The sequence below is a fragment of the Melospiza melodia genome, assembly GCF_035770615.1.
Source record: "Melospiza melodia melodia isolate bMelMel2 chromosome 7 unlocalized genomic scaffold, bMelMel2.pri SUPER_7_unloc_1, whole genome shotgun sequence".
NCBI classification, from domain to species: Eukaryota; Metazoa; Chordata; class Aves; order Passeriformes; family Passerellidae; genus Melospiza; species Melospiza melodia.
The window spans coordinates 4,017,799-4,041,449 of NW_026948497.1; the positions used below are offsets into that span (position 1 = coordinate 4,017,799).

Consider the following 23,651-nt stretch of genomic DNA (forward strand, 5'->3'; position numbering starts at 1 on the left):
AGGTGTCTTCCCTATTCTGAGAAAGGTAAAACTTAGCTTCGGGCAAGGTCCCCACCCAGGAGAAGGGCCATTACCTCGCCCCAGCCAGGGCTTTTACTAATACAAAAACAACCATTAATGACAACGATCCATGATTACAATAACAAAGGCAGCAGCCCAGCAGTAGTGGTAACTTTTTCTCCCAGAAAAAAATATTAACCGAATTTTTGTTCATAACAGTCCCCCCTCTTTCTTTGATCGAGCTTAAATTCTAAGCTTGCATCAACTCACAATTTTTTTGTTTTGAATCTACTATAAATCTCTTGTGCACTTTGGTAATCATGGTTACTTAACCTTGTTACTTTCCTTGGTTTCTTCAGGTTGGTCTGCACAGCCAGTACTATTTTACTAAAACAGATAAACAGGCATAGTAAAAAGAGCAATCCTCCAAGTATACAAACAGTGAGAAAAACTACCTTTTCCCATACATCCTTTTTGAAAATCTTTAGGTTCTCCCACCCACTGGGATCAAGTGTAGGAGTTTGATCTTCATTATTTACACATGCTAACCTTTTTATTTTGTTTGAAATGTTCCTAATAATTGAATTCTTTATTTTTAATACTGCCTGGAGCCGGATAACTTTGTTTAACATAGATATTGGGATCTGAATTTGGCTTTTACAATTTTGGATTTTCTCAATTTCTATTCCACTTTGCTTGTTCTGTTTAATTTCTCCCAAATCATTATATATAGGAACTCCCAAACTTGATCCAGTTTCTTTGGGTAATAAGAAAATTGGTTTTATCACTCTAGCGGTGCAGCTGCCAGACAAGATCAAATCTAGGGGTTTAAGGCTTCCCTGAAATGTGTTCCAAAAGGGGTTTATCTCTTTTCCAGTACACTCATATAAATACTTGCAACAAACAATTTTTCTTACCATTTTCACCATTCTTTTGCTTTTTACTAGATCTGCTGAGCTTACTTCAGCCGCATCATATTCAAAGCACAACCAGGCTTCCCCTACAGGGCACTCTGCTAGGAGTGGCTGCCTAAAAGTGGCAGTATTGTATGCTCTCCAATACACTCTCTTATTTTTCTGATAAAGGACCAATTGGGAGAGGTTAACACAATCAGGGTTAGAACTGATGTGGACTCTCGACCAGGAGCTCACTTCTTCCTCCTCACAGAGGGGTTGGTAGCATTCATTGCACGGCTCAGCTGGGCTCCCCAGAGCACCACCAGCAATCAGAGCCATCAGTACCACCCTTCCCAAGAGTCCGGTATGGGTCATCTTGCACAGCCTGCCCACCCGGCCTTGCCTCTTGGGGAATTTTACTGAGGAAAAGCTTCCAAGCTCTTTAGAGTCCCTTCTACCCATTTCTCTGGTTAAACCTCTCTTGTTCTGTTCCCTACCAATTTTGGCTTCCCCCAGGGGAGTGTTCTGTAGAGGATTAACCTGGAGTCTTTAGAAATAAATTGGGGAACTTAACCAGAATTACTTATTTACAGTCTTAAACTATTTACCAACATAGTTTACACGGAACAGTCTTAAAACATTTTAAGCAATATTAGAACTCTGATACCAATATTTTTTTCCACACAGTTCAGTCTTTTTGACTCTTCCTTCTGAGAGTCAGCTTTAAATCACAATATACTCAGGTGAATTAACTTGTGAAGCAGATGAATCTTGTCCAGCGCCGGGGGGTGAGAGTGATGTGGACTCTGGTCCAATGCCAGAGGGAAAAACTGGGACTCTGGCCCAATGCCAGAAGGACAAAGGGGTGGAGTCCAGTCCAGTGCCAGAGGGAGAATGGGGTGCAGTCCGGTCCAATGCCAGAATGCCAGAGGGAAAAAAAACTGGTGTTGAATCCTGGTCCAATGCCAGGGGGTGAGAGTGATGTGAGTCCAACCTTTTCCTTTTGGTCTGCACCGTCGAGTTAGTAATGAAGAGTACCTGAAACGGGCTTTCAAACACAGACATTAGTGGTCTGCAATTTAATGATTTTATCAAAACTCAGTTTCTCTGTTTAATTTATTGGTTAATTTCTCTTTTTCCATAGCTTGCATGTTTCTCTCATCAACTTCTACATACTCTGTATTTTGCAAGGAGTTGTATTTCTCAGCTAACTTAACTCCCAAAGTATTTTTATTCCCCTATTTTTCTGTGTATTTAATTCACTGGTTTTCTGTTCTATTTTTCAAGATCTTATCTATTTATCTCTTGCTTCTGTTTCTTACTTTCACTTACAGCTTAAATACTTCTTTCAACCCCTTACACTTAATTTTTTTTTCTTACACCATTCTTCTACACAATACACTTCCCTCTAAGGAGATGTGGTAAAACTTATAATGCACAATCTACATTAGCTCTATTCTAATTTGTCTATATTCATTCTCACACATTCCTTCACACCCTCAAGACCCAAACTGGATCATTATTGCTAGAAAATCACTGTGGCTCCCCTCACCTTGGGGTTGGCCCACAGGTCTCAGTATCCCTGGGCCTCTTGGAAGGGCCCTGGCTCTGGTTGCCTCTGGTGCACATTCACCTGTGAGGCTGTCTGCATGTCACTCACGCTCTCGCAGCTACGGCTCCCTCACACACCTGAGGAGCACTAGTCTGGTTTGCAGGTCACACACACTCTTTGGCCACAGCCCCCACCCACCTGGGGGACACAAGCCTGGTTTGCAGGTCACACATACACACACTTCCACTGCCCCCTTCCCACGTGCCCGGGAAGTTGAGGCTGACTTTGTGACTCACTCTCACGCACACAACAAGACAACAATAAGGTACCTTTTACTTTCACATCACTTATTACAAGTTAAGTATTACTGGCAGTTTTGGTGCTATTGGATATCCTTTCTACCTAGCTGTTTTTGTCTAACTTCAGATGTTTTTCACTATACTATACTGTACTATACTATACTATACTATACTATACTATACTATACTATACTATACTATACTATACTATACTTCTTAGTACTTTGTTGAGACAGGACTTATCTGCTCCTGTATCTACTCAAAAATTCTAATTCTTCATTTAAGGGTCCCACTTCAAAGTTTACCAAGGGCTCTTCTAGATGTTCCATCGGGTCCCCTATAGTGTAAAGCCCCTGACCCTCTAATCGTCACCTTTAAGGATCTTCCCTAAATTATCTTGTTCCCTGGCTAATGCCGCATCGAGACTGAGCTTTCTACAAAACCTCCTGACGTGTCCTGCCTTTCCACAGTAAGAGCAATGTCGCTCTCTCAAAGGGCCTTGAGGTGTCTCCATCCCTCTTGTACCTGACAGTACTGACTTATCCTTGCCTCCTCCTGGTGGTGGACCCGCCCACCCTGCACTTTCTCTAGCTACAGCAACCGTGATCTTAGCCTTGGCCTTTGTTTTATCTTCCTCCCTCCTTAAATACACCTTCAATGCCTCTCTTAATAACTCATTTATGTCCTTCTCTTGCCAATCTTCCATCTTTTCCAGTTTTCTCCTTATATCAGGCCAAGATTTGGTAACAAATTGGACTTTTAGCAGCATTTGACCTTCTGGGCTGTCTGAGTCTATTCTAGAGTACAACTGAAAGCTTCGCCTTAGGCGGTTAAGCCAGGCAGCAGGAGCTTCATCCTTCTCTTGTGTACCCTCAAATGCCAATTGGGTGTTAGTTCCTTTGGGAACTGACTCTTTGATCCCCCGTATTATCAAAGACCTATATTCCCTCATGGCCTTCCTCCCCTCTTCCTGGTTAGGGTTCCAGCTGGGAACCGTTAGTGGCAATTTCTGTTCACCTGTTGGCACCTGGGTCCTGGACTGTTATCTTTCTCCCATATTCTTATGCCAGCCGCCCTTATCATCTGGACCTCTTCTGGGGAAAATAATATACTCAGGATGGAATTCATCTCCCCCCAAGTGTAGATATTTGGACCTAGAAATTGATCCACTTGGTTGGCTATGCCCACTGGGTCCTCAACTAAATGCCCCAACTCTTTCTTGCGTCCTCTCACCTCAGAAGCAGTTAGGGGAACATTCACAAAGCCAACACCTCCCGCTACTCCTCCCATAGGAACCTCTCTGAGGGGAAAGAGTCTCTCTGCCTTGGAGGGCTTGGATCTGGTGCTACAGTAAGGCCCATCTTCAGATGCCAAACTACTTTGAGGGTTCTCTGGGTTACCCTGAACTCTCTGCCCATCAGCAGGTGTATTTGCTGATAGCTGTTTATCGGGTGAGGAGGCATTTGTGTCCCAGGTAGAAGGAGGTAAAGGGACAGCAATAGGAGGGGGAGAAGAGCCTGAGTAGATATTAAGCGGAGCTGGAGAAGGGGTGGAGAATGCAGCAAGTGGAGTAGGCACTTGTGGTGGTGCAGAAGGAACTGGAGGAGATACTGGGTTTATCATAGCTGAAGCTGAAGAGGTAGAAGGAGGAATTTGAGCAGGTGGTAATGAGATGGCAGCCGGGGGAGGAACCGGACCTGCCATTTGAGGTGCTTGAAGAAGAGGATTATAAGGTGGAGGGGCAGAAGGAGGCAAATAATCCAGGGGGTCCCATCTTTTACTAGTTCTATCATCCCCTCCTTCATTCCCCTCTTTCTTCCTCTGTACCTTACAAATTCGCACCACTTCATCCCCAACAGCGCTCTTTAACCAGCAAGCCACATACAATAATTGCTCAGGATCAGTATCTCTTTGAGCTGTCAGATAATTATTTAATTGTTGGCACATCCACTTATCCTTTGTCCCACACCAAGGCCATCCTCCTTGAAACTCTAATTCTGACCACGCTTCCATACAATAATGGATCATTTTCACTTTATCTAATCCCTCCATGGCCTCTATAGAATCCCATTTTACTAACAGTTCTCCTAAGGGACTACTGGGAGGTATATCTCTCAGTCTCTTGCCGGTCTTTTTACTATTACAACATCCCATTTTTCAGGTCTCAATAAAAAATCCCGAAGGTGCCTCTACTGACCGGGAATTTCAAAAAACCTTGTTTGAGGAGCTACAGCCTCCTCCACTGAACTTCAAATTTCTGCCTGATGCTCAGGACTTTATACTGAAACAACTGCCCAATCTCTTGATTGCCCAACTTCCCAACATCACGTCTTACATCTATCGGGACTTGAACACACGAAGCCTCGTCCAAGAATTCGGGTCGTGCCTGACTCCCTCAGTCAGGAAAAACAACTGCCTGATTTTTCAGTTCGTCTCCCACTCCCACCACCGGATTTCTCACCAGTCCAGTGCTCCAGTGCTCCTCTGCGTCGCTGTCCTGAGCTGATCCCTCTTGGTCCTGGTAGCCAGCTGTCCTCTGAAGATCCAAGATGGCCAGTCCTGAGTCCTCTTGCGGCGTGGCTATTCCGGACGAGAGCCCCCAGCTGAAATAAACAGGGCCAGGAGACTTCTTCTCCTTTTTAATGCCTTTATTAAAAGTGATCAGCTCAGGATTGGGCGGCTCGGCAGGTCTGCAGCGTCCCGTCGTCTCCCAGGGCGACTCAGAGGAGGAGGATATGCACAGCTCTGTCCACCAGGGGCAGGGCTGGGGGAATCCGGTCCTCGTGGGAGCCTTTAGGGCGTGATGTCCCCGTCAGATGGTGCTTCGGTCCGGGTCTCGCTCCCTCCCAAACCTGGCCCGGGGGATCTCGAAGACAGGGTGAGGAACGATGAAGGTTTCCTGCATCTCTGCAGGCCTAGCGCTCTGCTCCTCACATCCAGACATCACTCCAGTCTCTCAACTCTTAGGTGGCTCGTTGTTTTTGGGGTTTCTCCGTGGGTTTGGAGTCGGGGGTCCCACAAAGCATTCTGGTCTTGGGAGTCACTTCGCATAACCCCCCCCACCCTCTCAGGTGTCTTCACTATTCTGAGAAAGGTACAACTTAGCCTCGGGAAGGTCCCCACCCAGGAGAAGGGCCATTAACTCGCCCCAGCCAGGGCTTTTACTAATACAAAAACAACCATTAACGACAACGACCCGTGATTACAATAACAAAACGCTCAGAACTTGGGCAGGGCCAATGATCTGGCTGCCTCTTTGTAACTTTTTCTCACAAAAAAAATATTAACTGAATTTTTGTTCATAACAATAGGCTCTAATTTTTTCGGGGGGACAAATACCATCTGGAGCCTGTGATAACTTTAAAAAGTGGGTCCCCAAGAAGAAGAATTGGAATTTGTAATAGACACAGGGGCAGAGAGAACCTGCCTGTTAAATGTTCCAAAAAGTTATAGTGTAAGCAAACATATAGTGAAAGTAACAGGGGTAAAAATAGAAAGTTTTACATTTCCAGTCATTAAAGATGGGGTAATTGAAGGAAGAAACTAAAATTTAGATGGGAGATGTGTTATTGGTCCCAGGGGTGAAATAAACGGGGCCAAGAGCCTTCTTCTTCTTTTTAATGCCTTTATTATAAGTGATCAGCTCAGGATTGGGCAGCTCGGCAGGGCTGCAGTCTCCCGTCGTCTCTCCCAGGGCAACTCAGAAGAGGAGGATATGCACAGCTCTGTCCACTAAGGGCAGAGCTGGGGATCAGGTCCTCGTGGGAGCCTTTAGGGCGTAATGATCCCTTCGTTGTTTTTGGGGTTCTTCCTGCACGTTTGGAGTAGGGGGTCCCACACAGCATGCTGGTCCTTAGAGTTATTTTGCATATCCCTCCCCTCCAAAGTCTTTTCTCTTCACTGTTCGGGAGGTACCGCACCCTTCACTGTCTGAGAGAAGAGCCATTAACTCGCCCCAGCCAGGGCTTTTACCGATACAAAAACAACTATTAACAACAACGACCCATAATTACCATAACACAGGCAGCAGCCCAGCAGTAGTGGTAACCTTTTTCTCACAGAAAAAAATCAACTGAATTTTTGTTCATAACAGGGGCAGGTAGCAATTTATTGGGAAGAGTCTTACAAGTGCAATTAAGAGTAAGAGTTATATCAGAAAACGGGAAAATGACAGCTAGAGTTTTGAAATTAGGCCAAGGCGATGAAGAAAAAAAATATCAACAAAGAAGTTTGGGCTGGAGAAAAAAATAGGGGAAGATTAGATATCGACCCCATAAGGGTTACAATTGAGAGAGAACAAAGAGAGAAGTTGAAGTAGAGAGGTAGTTGAGAAACTCTGAGATGTTAGAATGTGAAGTGATGACATCTTGGTGCTAGAAGAGAGCAGAAGTGTGAATGAAGGTTTTTTGCATGAAAGGCAGAGAAGTATCTTAACACATGCTTGTTAGGAGGTTATTCAATGCCACACTGAGGTCCAGAAAGGCCTTAGAAGAACGAGCCCTGCTTGAAGTGAAAAGAGGATAAGTTGCCTAGAGAAAGAAAAAGAATGTCAGGAGCACCTGGGGATGCCAAGTTTAGGGTTGTCAAGGTTGGGAGGTGTCTGAGCGCTCCCTATGATCGGCGGGGTCTCGGGGGCTGCGGCAGGGACCAATCCATGGAGGTGACCCGTGGCAGTGCTGGCAGCAGAGGACACAGGTTTGCGGCCAGGAGCGGGCTGGCTCCGTGGTGGAACTGCCGGGAGGCTCCCAAGACTGTCGGCGTGCCGAGCCCAGGATGGCAGCATCGGCCCAGTAAGTGAGCTGAGAGAGAGAAGAAGAGAGAGAGAAGGAAAGAGAAAAAGAGAAAGAGAGAGAAGAGAGAGAGAGAGAGAGAGAGAGAGAGAGAGCATGGGGACCCAAGGCAGCCCCCAGGGTCCCCATGCCTGGGGCTGCTCTCCCCTGCTCCGGCCCTGCAGCCAAGGGGCAGCAGCGGGGGAAGGGCGAGAAGAACAGCACTGACAGTAAGGCTGTGGAGAGGGGGGGAGAGGGGCTAGCACTAAAAGATAAAATCAAAGCAGATTGCTGACTCTCCAAACCCCACAAAGCAGTTTGTTTTTCCTAAGTAAGAAGGTTTTTTGGGGTTTTTTTGTGTGTGTTTTGTTTGCTGTTAAAGAGAAGGTTTTTTTCCTGAAGAATGGGTTTGTAAGGCTAAAACAATTAAATGCTGCCCAAAAAGTAAAAAGCAATAGATGTGATACATCTCGTGTTAAAATTGGTCTAGCTTTTCTTATTTAACTAACTGTAACTCACAGAAACAAGAATTTGCCTCTGCAGCTATTAGCGCAGCTGCATAGAAGAAGAGGCTGCTGTGGAGAAAGCTTTTAGCTTAACCTAGAAAGTTTGGAAAAAAAGCGAATAGTAAAAGTTAATGCAGTATTATCTTTCTTTTTTTACTATGCTATTAAGAAGTCCTTTCCAGGTACTACTGAAGCAACAATCAGAATCATTGTTGCAGAGGGTGAATTCATGCCAGCAGAATCAACAGACTTGTGAAGAAACCTGAGGAATGGACTATCACATTTAAACTGGGTGATATCGAAGTGACTTTCCAATGGGGACTGAGTGGCAATAGTTTGGGAAAACCCAAATGATCCAAGAAATGTACAAAGAATAACACTGAATTAAGAAATAAGATAACGTTTATATCACTGGTTTCGAGCACTGCCTGAATAAAACCTCTCCTTGGGGGAGGAAAACTTCAGATAGAAAGATCAAGACTGCTTTTGTATTCTGACCTTAGCCTGAGAATTGAACAGGGGAGAAGGAGAATTTCCATTTCCATTAGTAAACTTTATTTGATTCATTCCAATACTGGACATGCTATCTGGGTTATAAGTAAATGCTTAAATTGTGAGAGTAATTAGTATTGTAATTCACAAAATTTATGCTCTTGTTGCAAAAAGATTGTTAAAGTAATAACTTGGTTTTATGGATGGGAATTATTAGTGCCTGTTGAATGAGAGATACCTGAGGAACAGTAAGAGACCACAGTTAAAGAGTGTCAAAAACAATTTGCCTAGAAATTAGTTAAGAGGTGACAAGAAAATAGAGGGCAAGACCAGATTGGCCTCTGCATTTTGCCACTGAGAAGATCAAATAAACCTGCTGTGGGTTGCAACCTCACAGGCATGGGAGGTGGGAGTATAAGCCATACTGGACCTCTGTTATTCCTGTTTCCAGCACTCATTTGTTGTCTTTTCCCTTTCGGGATATCAGCAAGATTGTGTCACAAATGCTACAGAAAGCATCACATGGAAAGAAACCAAAGTTCCTCTTTTATTACACACACCCATGTCAACAGCCACTGTTATAATCCATCCAAATTAAAAACCTGTAGGCAAAATAGAGTAAATTATTAGATTACAAGAAACTTAAGAAAAAGTGGCAATAGATTTAGAACTGAATGTCCAAAAGGAGAGAGATGGATTTGTTTTAAATTTAATCTTGAAGATATGGTTCAAGATTTGGTAAAAAAACAAATAATAAACGAAAAGGTAAAACCAGGACAGCCATCTAACTCTGTATTGACTCCAAATTATCTCTTGAATTGTATTACAAGACTCCAAGCAGTTATAGAAATGATAGCAATTAAGGCTACCCAGGCATTAGAGTTAATATTAAGCTAGCTAAGCCAAACGAAAACTGTAGGGTATTAGAATAGGTTGGCTTTAGACTATTTATTAGCCAGAGAAGGAGGTGTTTGTGGAAAGTTCAATATATCAGATCATTGAAAATTGATGACCACAGAAAAGTCATTCTAGCAAAAGCAAAAGAAATCAAAAAGAAAAATATATATGCATATAATAACCCAGGTACCAGTCCAAAAATTAGAAAACAATGTTAAAATCTAGCTGGTGGCGTAATGTATTAGAAGAAATTAAGATCTTTCATTTTGTGTTACGACGGTTTTTATATTTCTTACTTGTGTAATCCCCTATTTTATTTCACCAGCATAGTCCAGAAGATACAAGTAGAAAAAGATATTGCTCAAGCCAAATTATTTACAAAGAATAAGAGTGGGGATTGTGAAAAATGCATGTATTTTATGATTGTTTTTTCACAAATATTAAAATGAATATTATAAGTGTTGTGTTAGAAAATAATGCTGTATTAATTTTCTTAAGTAATGTGTTAAATATAGTTTTAGGTTATAAAAATAGAAACTATGCTATGTAAGATGCTTTGTTTAACAGAAAGGGCTTGCAGTGAGATAGTAGCCACAGGACACCTAGATCTTTCAGAGAAAGGGAATTTTTTGCGTTCTTATCAGAAGAAACGAACTTCTTCCCGCCTTGGAGGCGCTGTTAGGATTAGAAGGAAGAAGTTGACACTGACCAGACAGAATCCGGTATTTGAATGGGATTTATGCATCATGTATGAAGTGTATGAATATGCAACAGGCTATTGTTCTTAAGGGCTAATCCTTTGTTAAAGCGGTTTTTTTTCGGGCTCCTGCTGGCCACAAAAGGTACCCGGACATCCGTAATTCTTTCTTTTTATTGTCTCATATTGTCTAAATTCAATTTGACCAAATTGTTATTACTCTAATTGTGTTACTATTTTTATAACCATTTTATTACTATTAAACTTTAAAAATTTTAAAAACAAGTGATTGGCATTTTTCACAGAGGCAAATCCCATCTTTTCCTTGTCCGCCCTCCTTCCTCTCATTCTGTCCTATATCCATCCATGTTCCCTTCCCATCTCCTTCCTCCCTTGTTCCCTCTTGTTCCTTCCTCTCCTCCTGCCTTTTCCTTTTCCCTTCTCCCTGTTTCTTCCTCTCCTTGTCCTTCCTCCACCAGGCACTGTGCTGCAGACAGAGACCAGGGAGAAAAAAATCCCTGCCACAGAATCTCATGGAAGAGGCCATTTGGAACGGCTCCACGGCTCAGGAATGCAATGGGGAGGAAAAGCCCCAGAGATCCCACACGAGGAGGGGCTGCTGTGGAGAGTCAGGGACAAGCGTGCGGAAGAATTCGGGCTGTACGGTCAGTCAGGACACCCCCCACCCGGCGGTCAGACCTTTGCTCCGTGCCTGGGCGCACCCAGCCGGACGTGAGCAGAAGGAAATGACACTGACTGCCCAAGCCATAAAAACCCGTGTAACCCAGCAATCAATGCCATTTGCTGTCCACAACATTGGTGTCAGGAGCATATGGACCGAGTGACCCTGGGCTTTGCGCCACCTTGCCAGAATAAGAACCAGGTCGCCACGCCGTGAGAAGGCAACAGGCTGCAAAACCAGCCCGGGGAGCTGTGAGGAGGTAAAAGCCTCCGTGTGCTAGGAAGGGTGAGGGGAATGTGAGAAGAGCTTCAGGCAGAGCTCAGCCTATTCCTGGTGCCTCCCAAAACGGCGGTGCCGGATGCAGAGATCCCCCTGCAGATCCATGGGGATGCAGAGATCCCCCTGCAGATCCATGGGGATGCAGAGATCCCCCCACAGATCCATGGGGATGCAGAGATTCCCCTGCAGATCCATGGGGATGCAGAGATCCCCCTGCAGATCCACGGGGATGCAAAGATCTCCCTGCAGATCCATGGGGATGCAGAGATCCCCCTGCAGCCCCCGGAGCAGCCACGCTGGAGCACGGCGATGCCTGAGAGGAGGCTGTGACCCCGCGGCCAGAGGGCCCCGCTGGAGCAGCCTGTCCTGGCAGGACCGACCCCGGGGCACAGTGACCCACGCTGCAGCACTTGGAGGGGGCCGGAGAAGTTCCTGGAGAAGTCTCCGGTGGGAGAGAGCCCAGGGTGCAGCAGGGGAACGACTCCTGTCCCTGAGCAGAGGGAGAAGCCCCGGGGCATGAACTGAGCCCGGCCCCATTCCCTGTCTGCGGCACTGCCGGGGCAGGAGGTGCAGCTGGAAGGAGGGAGGCGTGGGGGAAAGCTGCATTTAAGGGTCTTCACTTACTTCTCATTATCCTGCTCTGAGATTTTGGAGTTCTCTGTCAAAAATCTCTCCCCTTCCCCACTCATCCACAGGGCTTTGGGGCGGTTTTCTCTTTTTGGGGGAAATCAAAGCGATGCCCTGATGCTCCTAATTAGGGGTAGGAGAAGTCAGGCTCCAGGGCTTCCCACTGAGCCGGAGCCACCAAAGCGACAATGCCGGGAAAGCCGTGGCGTGAGCTGCGGAGAAGTTTGTTTGTGTTTTCAGCTCAATCCCCCTCGGGCCCGGGCCCGTTCCAGGGCTGCTCCTCAGCTCCGGCTCTGCCCTCACGCAGCCCGGGGGGCCCTGAGAGCGCGGGGCGGGGCTTTGCCGCGTGCAGAGCCCGCCCCTGGCTGGGATTGGGCGATGATGCCGTCAGTCGTGGTTGTGGCGCGCTGATTGGTGGGAGCGGGGCGGAGCAGGGCCCCGGTGGCGGGCTGCGGGCGGCCGTGGCTGGGCAGCGGCGCCATTGTCGGAGCGTGTGTGCGGTGCCGTGAGCGGCGGCAGCGGCCGGAGCGCGGTGAGGCGGCGGCGGAGCTCGGAGGCGGCCGCAGCGCAGGTGGGAGCCGCGCTGGGTTGTGCGGGGCCTCGGGGCTGGCTGCGGGCCTCGGGGGCGGCAGGGGGCTCGGGCGGGTTCGTTGTGCCGTGTCCGGCGCGTGTTGCCGCTGGCGTGAGGGCGCTGCGGGAGCGGCTGCCCGCGGTCTCCTTGCGGCCGCTGCCTCGGCAGGAGCCGCAGCCGGAGCAGCGCTGGCTCGGCGCGGTTGCTGTGGCTGGGACAGAGGGGGCTGCCCCGTGCCCGGGGCTGTGCGGGGAAATTGCCGTGGCCGGAGGTTTCTGTGCGCAGAGGAGACAGAGGAGTCCTGTAAAAGTGACTTTATTGGGGGGCAGAGGGAGAGGCCGTGGGGCATTTGCCGTGCGCTCTGTGCCACGGTTGTAGTTCGCCGCCTCCTTTTTATCCTCATTTTCCCGGCTTCATCTCCCTCTCCCTTTGCCCACTGGCTGAGGTGCTTGGAAGGTTCAGACCTCCCGGTCCGGCAACTGCATGTCCTCGTTATTGTGCACCCCCACTTTTGTATAACGGCCGATATTCACGGCTGAGTAAAGTCTTTGTTCTTCTCCAAGTTCAAGAATTTTGCGGCACTTTTAGTAGCAGTCCATGTTAATTAGTAACATTTATTGAAGCTGGTGCTTTCGCCCCTTACTTCCTTACCTGCAAGTCCCTGTCCCCTCCCTCACCTGCTGAATGAGCTGCACTCTCAAGGTGTGGAGCACGGTAATATGATGAGAGTTGCTGTAGCACATCAGAGGAGAAACAGCATTCGTTTAACCCATGGTCTCTCCGGGAACCCCGAAACCGTGTCCCACTCACATCCTTTCCGCATTTGAATCTGTACAGGAGCTGCTTTCTTATTTCCTTTGTTATCTGTTTCACCACTTTTTATTGTCATCTATTTGCCCACAGCAGTTGGAGTCATTTAATTTTCCACAAACTTCTCTTTTTTCTTCTAAAAGGTAATCTGATGCCATCCCATGGTGAAATGTTGTGTTCCTCATTTCAGTGGATTGGTCAGCAGGAAGGTCAGGAGCTGGAGCTGTCTGGTTGGTTATTATTCCAAGGACAGCTTGTAATCTAATGATGCCATTGAAATGAGAAATGGATTCTATGGCTCCTGATATAAATTGGTTCGGGTTCCCAGAGCCTGGTCCATGGTGTTGTAGGATTTGTTCTGCTGGCCGTTCAACTATTCCCTATTTTTGACTGCTCTCTCCAGCCAGGGCTGCATCAATTGACTGCTTTTCTCTAATTAAATCCTCAAATACTTGGATTCCCAACTGTTTTCCCTGAATTTTTGGTAGCAAAACACCCCCAGTGCTCTGATACACCCTATATAACACAGACAGTGACAGCGCATGTTGGAGTGGGCAGTGGGATGATTCCAAGCCAGTTATTTATAGTGAAGTTTTCCCAACTTTCTCAATTTGCTGTTTCTCTTTGCAGCTTCACCGGTTTCTGTTGCAGGGTCAGATATCCTCCCCCTGGGCTCTGCCTCGAGCTGTGCAAATTCCATCAGTGCAAGCAGGCAGAGCTTGGTGTGAGGGGCAGAGGGAATCAGCCCAATTCCTGCCCCGGGCAAGAGACCCAGGGGCATTGTCCACACTTTGCCCAGCAGTGTTCATTTGCATTTCTAAAGCTCCTCTGGAGGCTGCCTGGAATGGAGCTTGTCTTCCAGGGCAGCCATCTGGTGAGTCACATGTGGCCCCCCCCAGAATCTGCTTTTTTTTAAAAAGTATGAACTATTTACAAATTCAAAGTGTTACGGTTAAAGCTGTTCAATTTTGCAAAACGCAACATAAAGGCAAACATGGAAAATCCGAGACCAAAACTTGATTCTCACACTTCTTTCCAAAACCTACCTGACAATATAAAATGGGAATATTATGAAAACTTTTTCTCATGTTGTAATTTTGTCACTGAAACTGCAGGGAAAACAGAAACCCTCCAAGAACCACTTTAGTGTTAGAGAGTCAAGGCATTCCTTGGTTCTGGCCAGGATGTGCAACAGAAATAATTTCTTTCATAAATAGCCCGGCTGTGCAGAGAAAATCATGCCATGTGAGTTTTACTCTATTTTCCTAAACTTTATATAGTCGGAACCAGTCTAAATCCACTGCTTTCATGTTCATTGCTTCCAAGTTGTGTAAGTTTTTAGTATTTGGTTTCCTGTTGGACCCGGATTTCTTCCCCTCTGATGTGAATTCGGTCTCCACACTCCTGGATTTCCTTCTCAGCCTTTTCCAGCCCAGGTGTCTCCACCTCTGCCGGGGGCAGTGTCTGGGGTAGCTGTTGGTTGCTGTTTGCTGCTGGGCAATGTTGATGTTTTGTTGCTGGTCATTATCTCTGTGGGTGTCTTTTGGCTCTTCCCAGTCTGTTGAGATGTTAAACTCATCTCCATTGAGTGGTGTAGCAGCCCTTAAATAAAACCTTTAAAATTCCTTTTCCAAAGGCAAACCTTTGAGTAGAGAAACCTTTCTGAGCAGAAAAATAAGATTTGAAAGAACCAAAATCGGTATATTTTGCAGCAGTGCAATGGCAGGCAGCCCAGAGTGTGGGTGTCAGTGAGCCCCAGAGTGGAATTGTGCCGTGGTGTTCCCCAGCAGCTGTGGCAGTGCAGGCCCAGCCAGCGCTGAAGCTGCAGCAGTGGCAGCAAGGCTTGGCCCCAGTGGCTGGAGGTGGCAGAGGAGGGTGGCCAGGATTGCAGAGGATTCCAGGCGAGGATCTGTGGGCAGGCGCAGGGGCTTGGCCCGCTGTGGAGCCCTGGCTGCTGCTGCGTTGCCTTCAGGGCAGGCTCAGGGGCGGCCTCCCATCCTCCTGCTGCAGGCGGGAAGTGCAAATCTCCGGGGCTTCAGAGCCCTTGAGGCCAGGCTGAGGGGTCCCCCCGTGTTGAGCTGTGCTGGCAGCTTTTTCTGGCCTCAGGGACACTTGGCATGGGCCCCTTGGCCACCAGTGGTGCTGCTTTGCACTCCTTAGGCAGGAGCCGATGTCCTGGCTGGGTGTTGGCAGCAGCAAAGTGCCAGGGCAGGCTCAGTGCCAGCCCAGCTTCCTGTGGTACAATGTGCCTTGATATCTGCTCCAGTGGTTGCTGAAGCAGTGAGAATTGGTTTTGCCCCCCTGTTAGGTGCCATGGTGTCAGCAGAAGATGTTGAAGCCTTCCTGCTCAGGGCATTTCAATGCCAGGCTCTCACAAGCACCCACAGCTGCGCAGGTTGAGCTGAGCATGGGGCGGTGACCTGTTCTGTGTCTGATTCCCCTTCCTTCCCTGCCCTGTGACAGGGTGTTGCTTTTAGACGCCACTTGTCCTGGTTGCTTCAGAGTACTTTGGAGAGGCTCCATATCTAATTTTCCCTATTTTCCTGGGGCTGCCAACACTTCTGGGTTCACTTCAGATAGGCCTCGTCAGACATTTGAAACAAAGGTACAACAGAACGGGCCTCTGTATCCCTTTTCATAACATTAATTTGTGTTACGAGTTTAGCGATCAAATCCCTTCCCAGTAAATAATGATAGCAATTAGGAGCAAATAAAAATTCACGCATTTCAAACCCATCCCCCAGATCTCCTAACAGTGATTGGATAAAACCATACATCTTTCCCACTTATCCCCTCACTAATTAAACATATTTTGAGCATTTCCCCCCCCTTAGGTCTAAGATTTAGAGTGGATTTAGAGACCCCTGTGTCCATCAGGAAATGCCTCCTCTCAATGCAGTCCCAACCTGAATGTGCTCAAGGGCTCCAGTGTGGAGGGTCCCTGGTGTGATGGGAGCTGTGACAGCCCTGCCAATCCATGTCCATCAAGGGGTGGACTTGCTGGTCCTGAGGGTGCTGCTGTCTGTGCTTGCAGTGTCCTTGTGCCCTGCAGCTGGAGCCCTGGTTCCTTGCCAGGGGCTGTTTGGGTGGGCTCTCCCTGCCGAGGAGGGCAATGCCTCTGCCAGGTGCTTGTGGCAGAGCCGTGCCCTGGGTGCTGGGGCCCCCTTGGGCCCTGGGGTTGATCCCTCAGGGGCTGTAGGAACTGTGCCATGGGCTGTGCCTTCAGCTTGGCCTTTTGCTGCTCCCTTCTTGCATTCACCTGCTGTGCCTTTGTGCCCAAGTGCTGCAGGGCCTTCTTGTGCCCCTCCTGCAGCCCCCCTCAGTGCCTGTTGGTGCTTTTTTTGCTTTATAAGAGAGGTGTCTGCTCGGGAAGGCAGAAAAAGCCTCTCTTGGAATGGAGAATGCAAACCCCCTCCCTCTTAATTTTTAGAATGGTGAATTCAAGGGGCTCTCAGGCAAAGATATGGGAATAGGAATACCAGTTCTTTACTAGTGTGTATAATAAAGCAAACAAACACCAACAGCTGCGGCACTGACAGCAAACAGAGCCCGGACCCAGTCCCGGCCTTTGGGCTGCGGCGCTTTGCCCTTGGGTGCAGTTCCGGGCACGGCCAGCAGGGGTGCTGGTGGCTCCCGCGGGGCGGGGCAGCGCATCCCTCCCATGGGAACCTCTCTGAGCGGAAATAGAGCAATCCCTTCAGCTAACTCTTTGACTTTTTTACCTTCTCTAGCCTTTCTCCCGTGTTTTGAGAAAGAATTTGGAGAGGGCTTCCTTTTAACTGAGCTCCTAGTGTTTCGATAAGGTGCTTCCTGTAGAGAGACAGAGTTTCCTTGAACAGCCGGAGCTGTGGTTACCAAGGGGACGTAACTCAGAGCAGGACAGGGTCAGGGGAGGATATCCCGCCGAGGCTCGGTGGGAGTGTGGGCAGGGTCTGCTTCCGGAATCGGCAGAGGGGGATCTTCCCGTGGAGCCCTAGGCGGAGCGTGGGTAGCCCCCACATGGCTGATGGCGGCTGATCCGGCAGCTGCCGGCAGAGCAAAGGCAGGTGGGAGAACCCGGCAGCAGCGGCGGTGCCCAGCGCAGGTGGCACGGGCAGGGCAGCCGGGGATGGGATGGCTGGGACCCCCCCCTGGGTGCGGTGGGCGCGGTGACCTCAGAGCAGGCGGCAGGACAGAGCAACTCCCATCTTCCCCAGCATGGCCAGCAGAGCGGCCGCGGGCCAGGCAGTGGGAGCAGGGCACACAAATTGAGCGACAGCGCCGGGGCAGGTGGAGCTGCCCTGGGCAGTGAGGCCGCACCTGGGATGGAAACCGGGGCAGGCGGAGCTGAGGCGGGCAGCGAGCCGGGACCCGGGACAGGCGCCTGGGCCGCGAACGGAGGGGGCAAGACCTGCAGAGGATCCCACTGTCTTTCTGATTTTTCCTCTTTTTTCCCTTCTGCTTCATTTCCCCCTTTTCTTTTCTTGTTTTTTCTCGGGGCATTCTGATACTTCAGAGATTTTTATTCTCCTGAAATCTCCTGTCTAACATATGGCATATTCTATTTCTTCTAGATTAAATGGGGTTTTTTTACAAATAAACACAGACCCTAACTGTTGCCTTCTGATGCAAGGCAAGGCGACCTGGTTCCGAGAAAACGGCACGGCGACCCAAACTCTCCAGGGACACTCGGGCCAAAGACGCATGCAGGCACCAATATGGTGGACGGTCTAAAGGCCTTTATTGTCCCGTCTTGTCGGGTTTTATACTCGGGAAAGTTTTTTCTCTACGTCAGTGGGTCTTACCTTACTGTCATTGGTTAATAAGGAGTAGAAAGTTACTAATGTTAGGGGGGACTACATGCTTGGGTGATCCCTTATCACTAGGCGTTAGTGAGAGAGGAATCCTGCTGCTTTCCGTGACATCGCGAGATTTTCCGAGCGCCTGACCCTATCTACCACACCTAACAAATCCAGACTTCTGCTTGGATACTTTGAAATGGCCAACCAGCTAAGTCATGACCTCCTAATGTTGTTTTTCTCATCACCTTTTTATTTATCCTTTGGCAAGTTACGGATACATCCTAAATCCAAGAATCCCAGTGCACCCACAGTTCCTTAAAAAATGATCACACAAAGCTTGAGTACCCCAGTGGGTTTTCTGATGCCTGTCTTCTAATATTTTCTTAGAAGCATATTTTATTAAGTAATTGTCTTCCATCAAGAAGTTTCCATTTCCCTGATTTATCTTGTTCACTTCCTGTCTTGTTTAAGTCTTTTTTCTCGGCTTCCCTAAACTTTGGAATTTCCAGTTTTTCCTCATTTGGAGTTAATATTAACATAACTCTTTCAGCTTCATTTTCTGCTGCATCCTTAGCTTTGTGATCTGCCAAATTTTTTCCTCCTCTTTCTGGGGTCTTTCCTTTTTGGGGTTCCTTAACATGTACTATAGCTATCTCTTTTAGGTTATTTTAATGCCTTTAAAACCTCTAAAATAAGTTCCTCATGTACTAGTCCTTGTCTTCTTGAATTAAGTAATCTTTTTCCTTTCCAAATTTTTTCAAGGTATGTACTACTCTAAAGGCATAACTTGTATCAGTATATATAGTTCATTTATTTTGTGTTAAATATTCTAGTGCTCTTTTTAAAGTATATAATTCACAAGTTTCAGCTTACTAGTTTAAGGTTAATTTCTCTTTTTCCATAGTTTGCACGTTTTTCCCATCAACTTCTACATACCCTGTATTTTCTCCTTTTGCAAGGAGGTGTATCTCTGTTAGCTAACATAACTCCCAAAGGACTGTTTTTTTTTCTTTTTTTTCCCTGTATCCAACTTACTGCTTTTCTGTCTCATTTTTCAAGATCTTATCTATTCATGTTCTTCCTCTGTTTTTCACTTTCACTAACAACCTAAATACCACTTTTATTTCAACTACACACACAAAAATAAAAAACTTATTTCTCACACTACTTTCAGTACAATACACCTCCCTCCAAGGAGATATAGTGAAGCTTAAAATAGAGAATCTACATTACCTTTACTTTCATTTGTCTACATTCACTCACTTTTATTTCCCATTCTCTTCCACACATTCTTTCCCACCCTCAGGACACAGCGTGGATCCCTGTTGACAGAGAATCGCGGTTCCCTGTGGCCCCCCTCACCTTGGGGTGGCCTCTGGGTCTCAGTATCTCCGGGCCTCCTGGGAGGGCCCTGACTCTGCTGCCTCCGGTGCCGTTCACCTGTGAGGCTGATTTGTGTGTCACTCACACTCTTTAGCCACAGCCCCCTCACATGCCATGGGGAAAATGGCCCCTTTGCAGATCACCTGTACCTTATGCCACAGCCCCCATACACCCAGGAGAACAATGGCTCATTTGTGGGTCACACACTCCTCCTTCCACAGCTCCCCTTCCCACCCGCCCGGGAAGCTGAGGCTGATTTTGTGTGTGACTCACTCTCACACACAACAAGACAACAATAACGTACCTTTTGTTATATATGATCAAATCGAGAGCCAAACTTATAAGAAAATTTAGCAAAGATTTATTAATTTGTCTGTGTGCCTGAAGTTTGGTCGTCAAAACCAGCACAGCCAAGGGTCAGCGTCGAGCCCGGGTTCGGTGCTGGGTGAACACGGATCTGAGCTCCGAATGTCAGAGTCTCCCCCTGTTCACAAATGCTGCCTGACGCAGCGAGTTCTTTTACAGTTTATTCTGCTGGAGGCAGAGATGACCAAATGTTCTTTGTGTCTCTTCCCATGCATAACCGTGTCTTTACCTGTACAGAGGTGGACAAAGACTCAGTCCAGGTGTCTGATGTTGTCAGTAGACCCTGGGGAAGTCAGCATTCACATGCATCAGGGTGGGGCTGTGGATATTCTTGGTAGCTGTAATCGACGAGGCGTTAATCACTCTTGGCTGGACCTGGTGACCCAGGGAAGCCAGCGATTATCGCCCTGGAAGCTTCTATTCTTTCATTAAAAACCCTGATGTTTATCTCAACCAAGTCCAGGAACTGGATGTATATGAATAAGACACTGCTCCCTGCCAGGATGGTCAAGAGACTTAGTGTGGAGTTTACAATATTTTATACATTAATAGCATTAATTATCTCTACCATACACTTTCACATCACTATTACAAGTTTAGGTGTTTCTGGCCAGTCCTGGTGCTCTTGCATATCCCTCAACCCAGCTGTGCTGTCCAACCCCAGATGCTCTTGAGCATATCCTCAATCCGGTAGAGTTTTGCACAACATTCAATGCTCTTGGAATGTTAATTCCTCAACCCAGCAGGTTTTAATTCTGGATGCTCTTGGGCACTCTGATATTACTGCGCCTGAGTGGGTCGCTGCTGGTGAGAGAGAGACGGTGAATCTTGTTTCTTGAATCAGAAGGCTGTATTTATTGAGATATCATATATAATACATTAAGACTATGCTAAATAGAATATAGAGAGAGGTTTGCAGAGCAGCTAGGCTAGGCTAAGAATAGGTAGAATGAATGTACAACAAAGTTTAGCCCAAGGACTCAGTCCCCTAGCTTGCACTGGTGATTGGCCCTTAAATATAAACATAGAAAATGAGCCAATCATGAAACCCCTGTTACATTCCACAGCATCTGATAATAATTGTTTACCTTTTCTTCTGAGGCCTCTGGCCTCCAGAAGACACAGAAATCCGAAAGAAAGGATTTCTGTGAAGAAATGTCTGCGACACTCTTATCCCTCAACCCAGCAGGTTTTTAAGGGCCCATTTTGTCCCGTTTCCTAGTGGATTGGGCTCGGAAACTCCTGCTCCCTTCCTCCGAGGGGTTTAGCCCCTCTCTGAGACCCAGTCCCAGTTACCCCGGAGGATTCTCTCACTCCTGTTAACATTCTCTTCATCTCTTTCCTGGCCACTTAGCACGGAAAGTCGGAAACGCAGCGTGGGAGACTCCAGCACTCACTTGGCAGGTCTGGGACAACCAGCCCTCCTCTCATTCACACACATTCATCCCTCTGTACCTGCCCCCCTGAGAAATACTTACCAATCCCTTTTCCCAGGGGTCTTCATGCACATTACTACTCTTAGGGGGCCAATTACCGCGGTTGTAGGGAGCCTTTTTCCGTTCTCTTTGTTTTATTGTCTCCTTTTGTCCACCATAACCTGCATCTGTCGGTCACTCCAGGGGAGACAGAGCGAGGCTGCCAATGGGGCAGGGCGAGCCTTCCCCACTCTGACTTTCCTAAAGCACCGGCAGCGAGGTGTTAGTAACCATCCTCTGCTACCAAATTGTGAAAAACGCCAATCACTTGCTTTTAAAATTTTAAAACCATAATAGTAATAAAATGGTTATGAAAAATAGTAATACAATTAGAGTAATCACAGTTTGGAGAAATCGAATTAGGACAATATGAGACAATAAATACAAAGAGTTACGGATGTCCGGGTACCTTTTTCTGGGCAGCACAAGCCTGAAAAACGACACCGGTTAACACAGGATTAACCATTAAGAACAATAGCCTGTTGCATATTCATACACTTCATACATGATGCATAAATCCAAACACAGGATTCTGTCTGGTCAGTGCCAGCTTCTGCCTCTGAATCCTAACAGCGCCTTTGAGGCAGGAAGAAGTTCATTTCTTCTGATAAAAGGGCAATCAATTCTTTTTCTCTGAAAGATTTAGGTATCCTGTGGCTGCTATCTCACTCCAAGTCCTTTCTTTAAAAAAAGTCTCTTACCAAGCATAGTTTATATGTTAACATTTTTTAATAACCTAAAACCATATTCAACTCACTAATTAAGAGAATTAATACAGCAGTACTTTCTAACACAAGACATATAATATTCATTTTAATATTTGGGAAAACCCAATCACAAAATATGCATTTTTTACAAGTATAATCCCACCTACTTCCAGTCTCTCTCAGTATGGTCCCAGCTGCCACCAGCATGGTTCCAGTTGCTTCCTCAATCAACTCAGTGAGTCCCAGTATGATGCCATTTGCTCCCAGTTGCTCCCAGTCAGGCCCAGTATGGGGGATGATGTGCAGGGAGTGCTCACTGTGACACTCAGTTCCTCCCAGTATTAGTCCAGTCCCTCCCAGTATGGCCCAAATATGAGCCCAGTGTGCTCCCAGTCTCTGCCAGAATAAACCAGTTTTTCTCTACATGGTTCCAGTTCCTCTCTTTCACCCTCACTTTCCTTCCAGTCACTCCCAGTATCTCCCAGGGTACCCCAGTTCCCTCCACCATCTTTCTAGTTCCTTCCAGTATGATCCCATTTGCTCCCAAGCACTCCCAGTCAGCGTCAGAGTAGTGGCACTCACTGCCAGTATGATCCCAGTCACCACCAGTATGATCCCAGTTCATCCCAGTACAAGCCCAGCAGTTTCCAATCGCCGCCAGCATGCACCCAGTCACTCCCTGTTCTTCCCAGTTGCTCCCACCATGATCCCAGTTACTCACAGCTGCTCCCAGTCATCCTCAGCATAATCCCAGTCACTCCCAGTATATCCCATTTGCCCCTAACATGGTCTCAGTTGCCTCCTGCAGGCCCCTGCTCACTCCCAGTATGATCCCAGTGTCCATCAGTGCGATCACAGTCTGCCCTGGCATGGCAATATGATCCCAGTATGATGTCAATACAAGCCCAGTACAGTCCCAGTCACTCCCAGTATGATCCCAGTATGATATCTGTACAAGCCCAGTACAGTCCCAGTCACTCCCAGTATGATCCCAGTGCAGCCCAGTCCCTGGCAGTGCTGCCACTGCTGGCATCCCCCAGCCCTGTGTGCGTTCCCCCCTGGCGGATGTGCCGAGAGGAGCCCCAAGGGCTGGCAGTGCCCAGGCAGGGTCCCCAGCAAGGCCCAGTTTGGATGTGCAACCCCCAGTTTGCCCAGTTTGCCTCTCCTTTGGGCCGGGCCGGGTTCCCCCTGCCCGCAGTGGCTGGAGCAGCCGAGAGCCCCGCGCTGCCCATCCCGACCTGTCCCGGCTCCATCCCCGCTCCTGCGGCGGGCTGTGAGGGCTGCGGGAACAGGGCACCGAGGGTGTGGCTGCTGCTGGGGGAGGAGGAGGAGGGAGGGAAGGGCAGGGATGAAGGGTGTTATAAATTGGAGTGGACAATCTGCTGAGTGAGTATAATCAGATTAACAATTTTTATTGATTACAGCAAGCAAGGCAAAAAGCAAATCAGCGCTGGGCGACAGGGGAGTCTCCGCTCCGCCAACTGCCGCCCGCTTCTGGTATTTCATGGGGTTTATATACAGTCCTGCTTCCGGGTTGGCGTGTCTTTCAGGGTAGTACTCTGTGCGTTCTCCTCCTGTTGCTAGGTGGTCGTAGTCTGCCTCTCGGTGGACCGAGGATGAAGGCTGGTATTCTTTCACTTCTTGCCCCACGGTCAACCTTTCCTTAGTTGGTATGGTTGGTCTGGTTCCTGGAACTTTAAGCTTACTGAGCAGATAAGCAAATATTGTGCTATCAATCATAGCAGGCCCGCTACCCATGTCAAGGGCCTTGCCCCTTACTCCTCGGCAAACAATAGGCACATAGCTACGTATAGTTACACATTGCTTATTTAGCCTTTCAACATATTAGCTTCTAACATTTT

The 23,651-nt window shown here is 47.6% G+C and overlaps 1 pseudogene; it reads right to left on the minus strand.

Moving 5' to 3' along the window:
* The window catches only part of LOC134432720 (zinc finger protein 850-like), a 359,084-nt pseudogene that overhangs the window by 235,254 nt on the left and 100,179 nt on the right, over positions 1-23,651 (minus strand).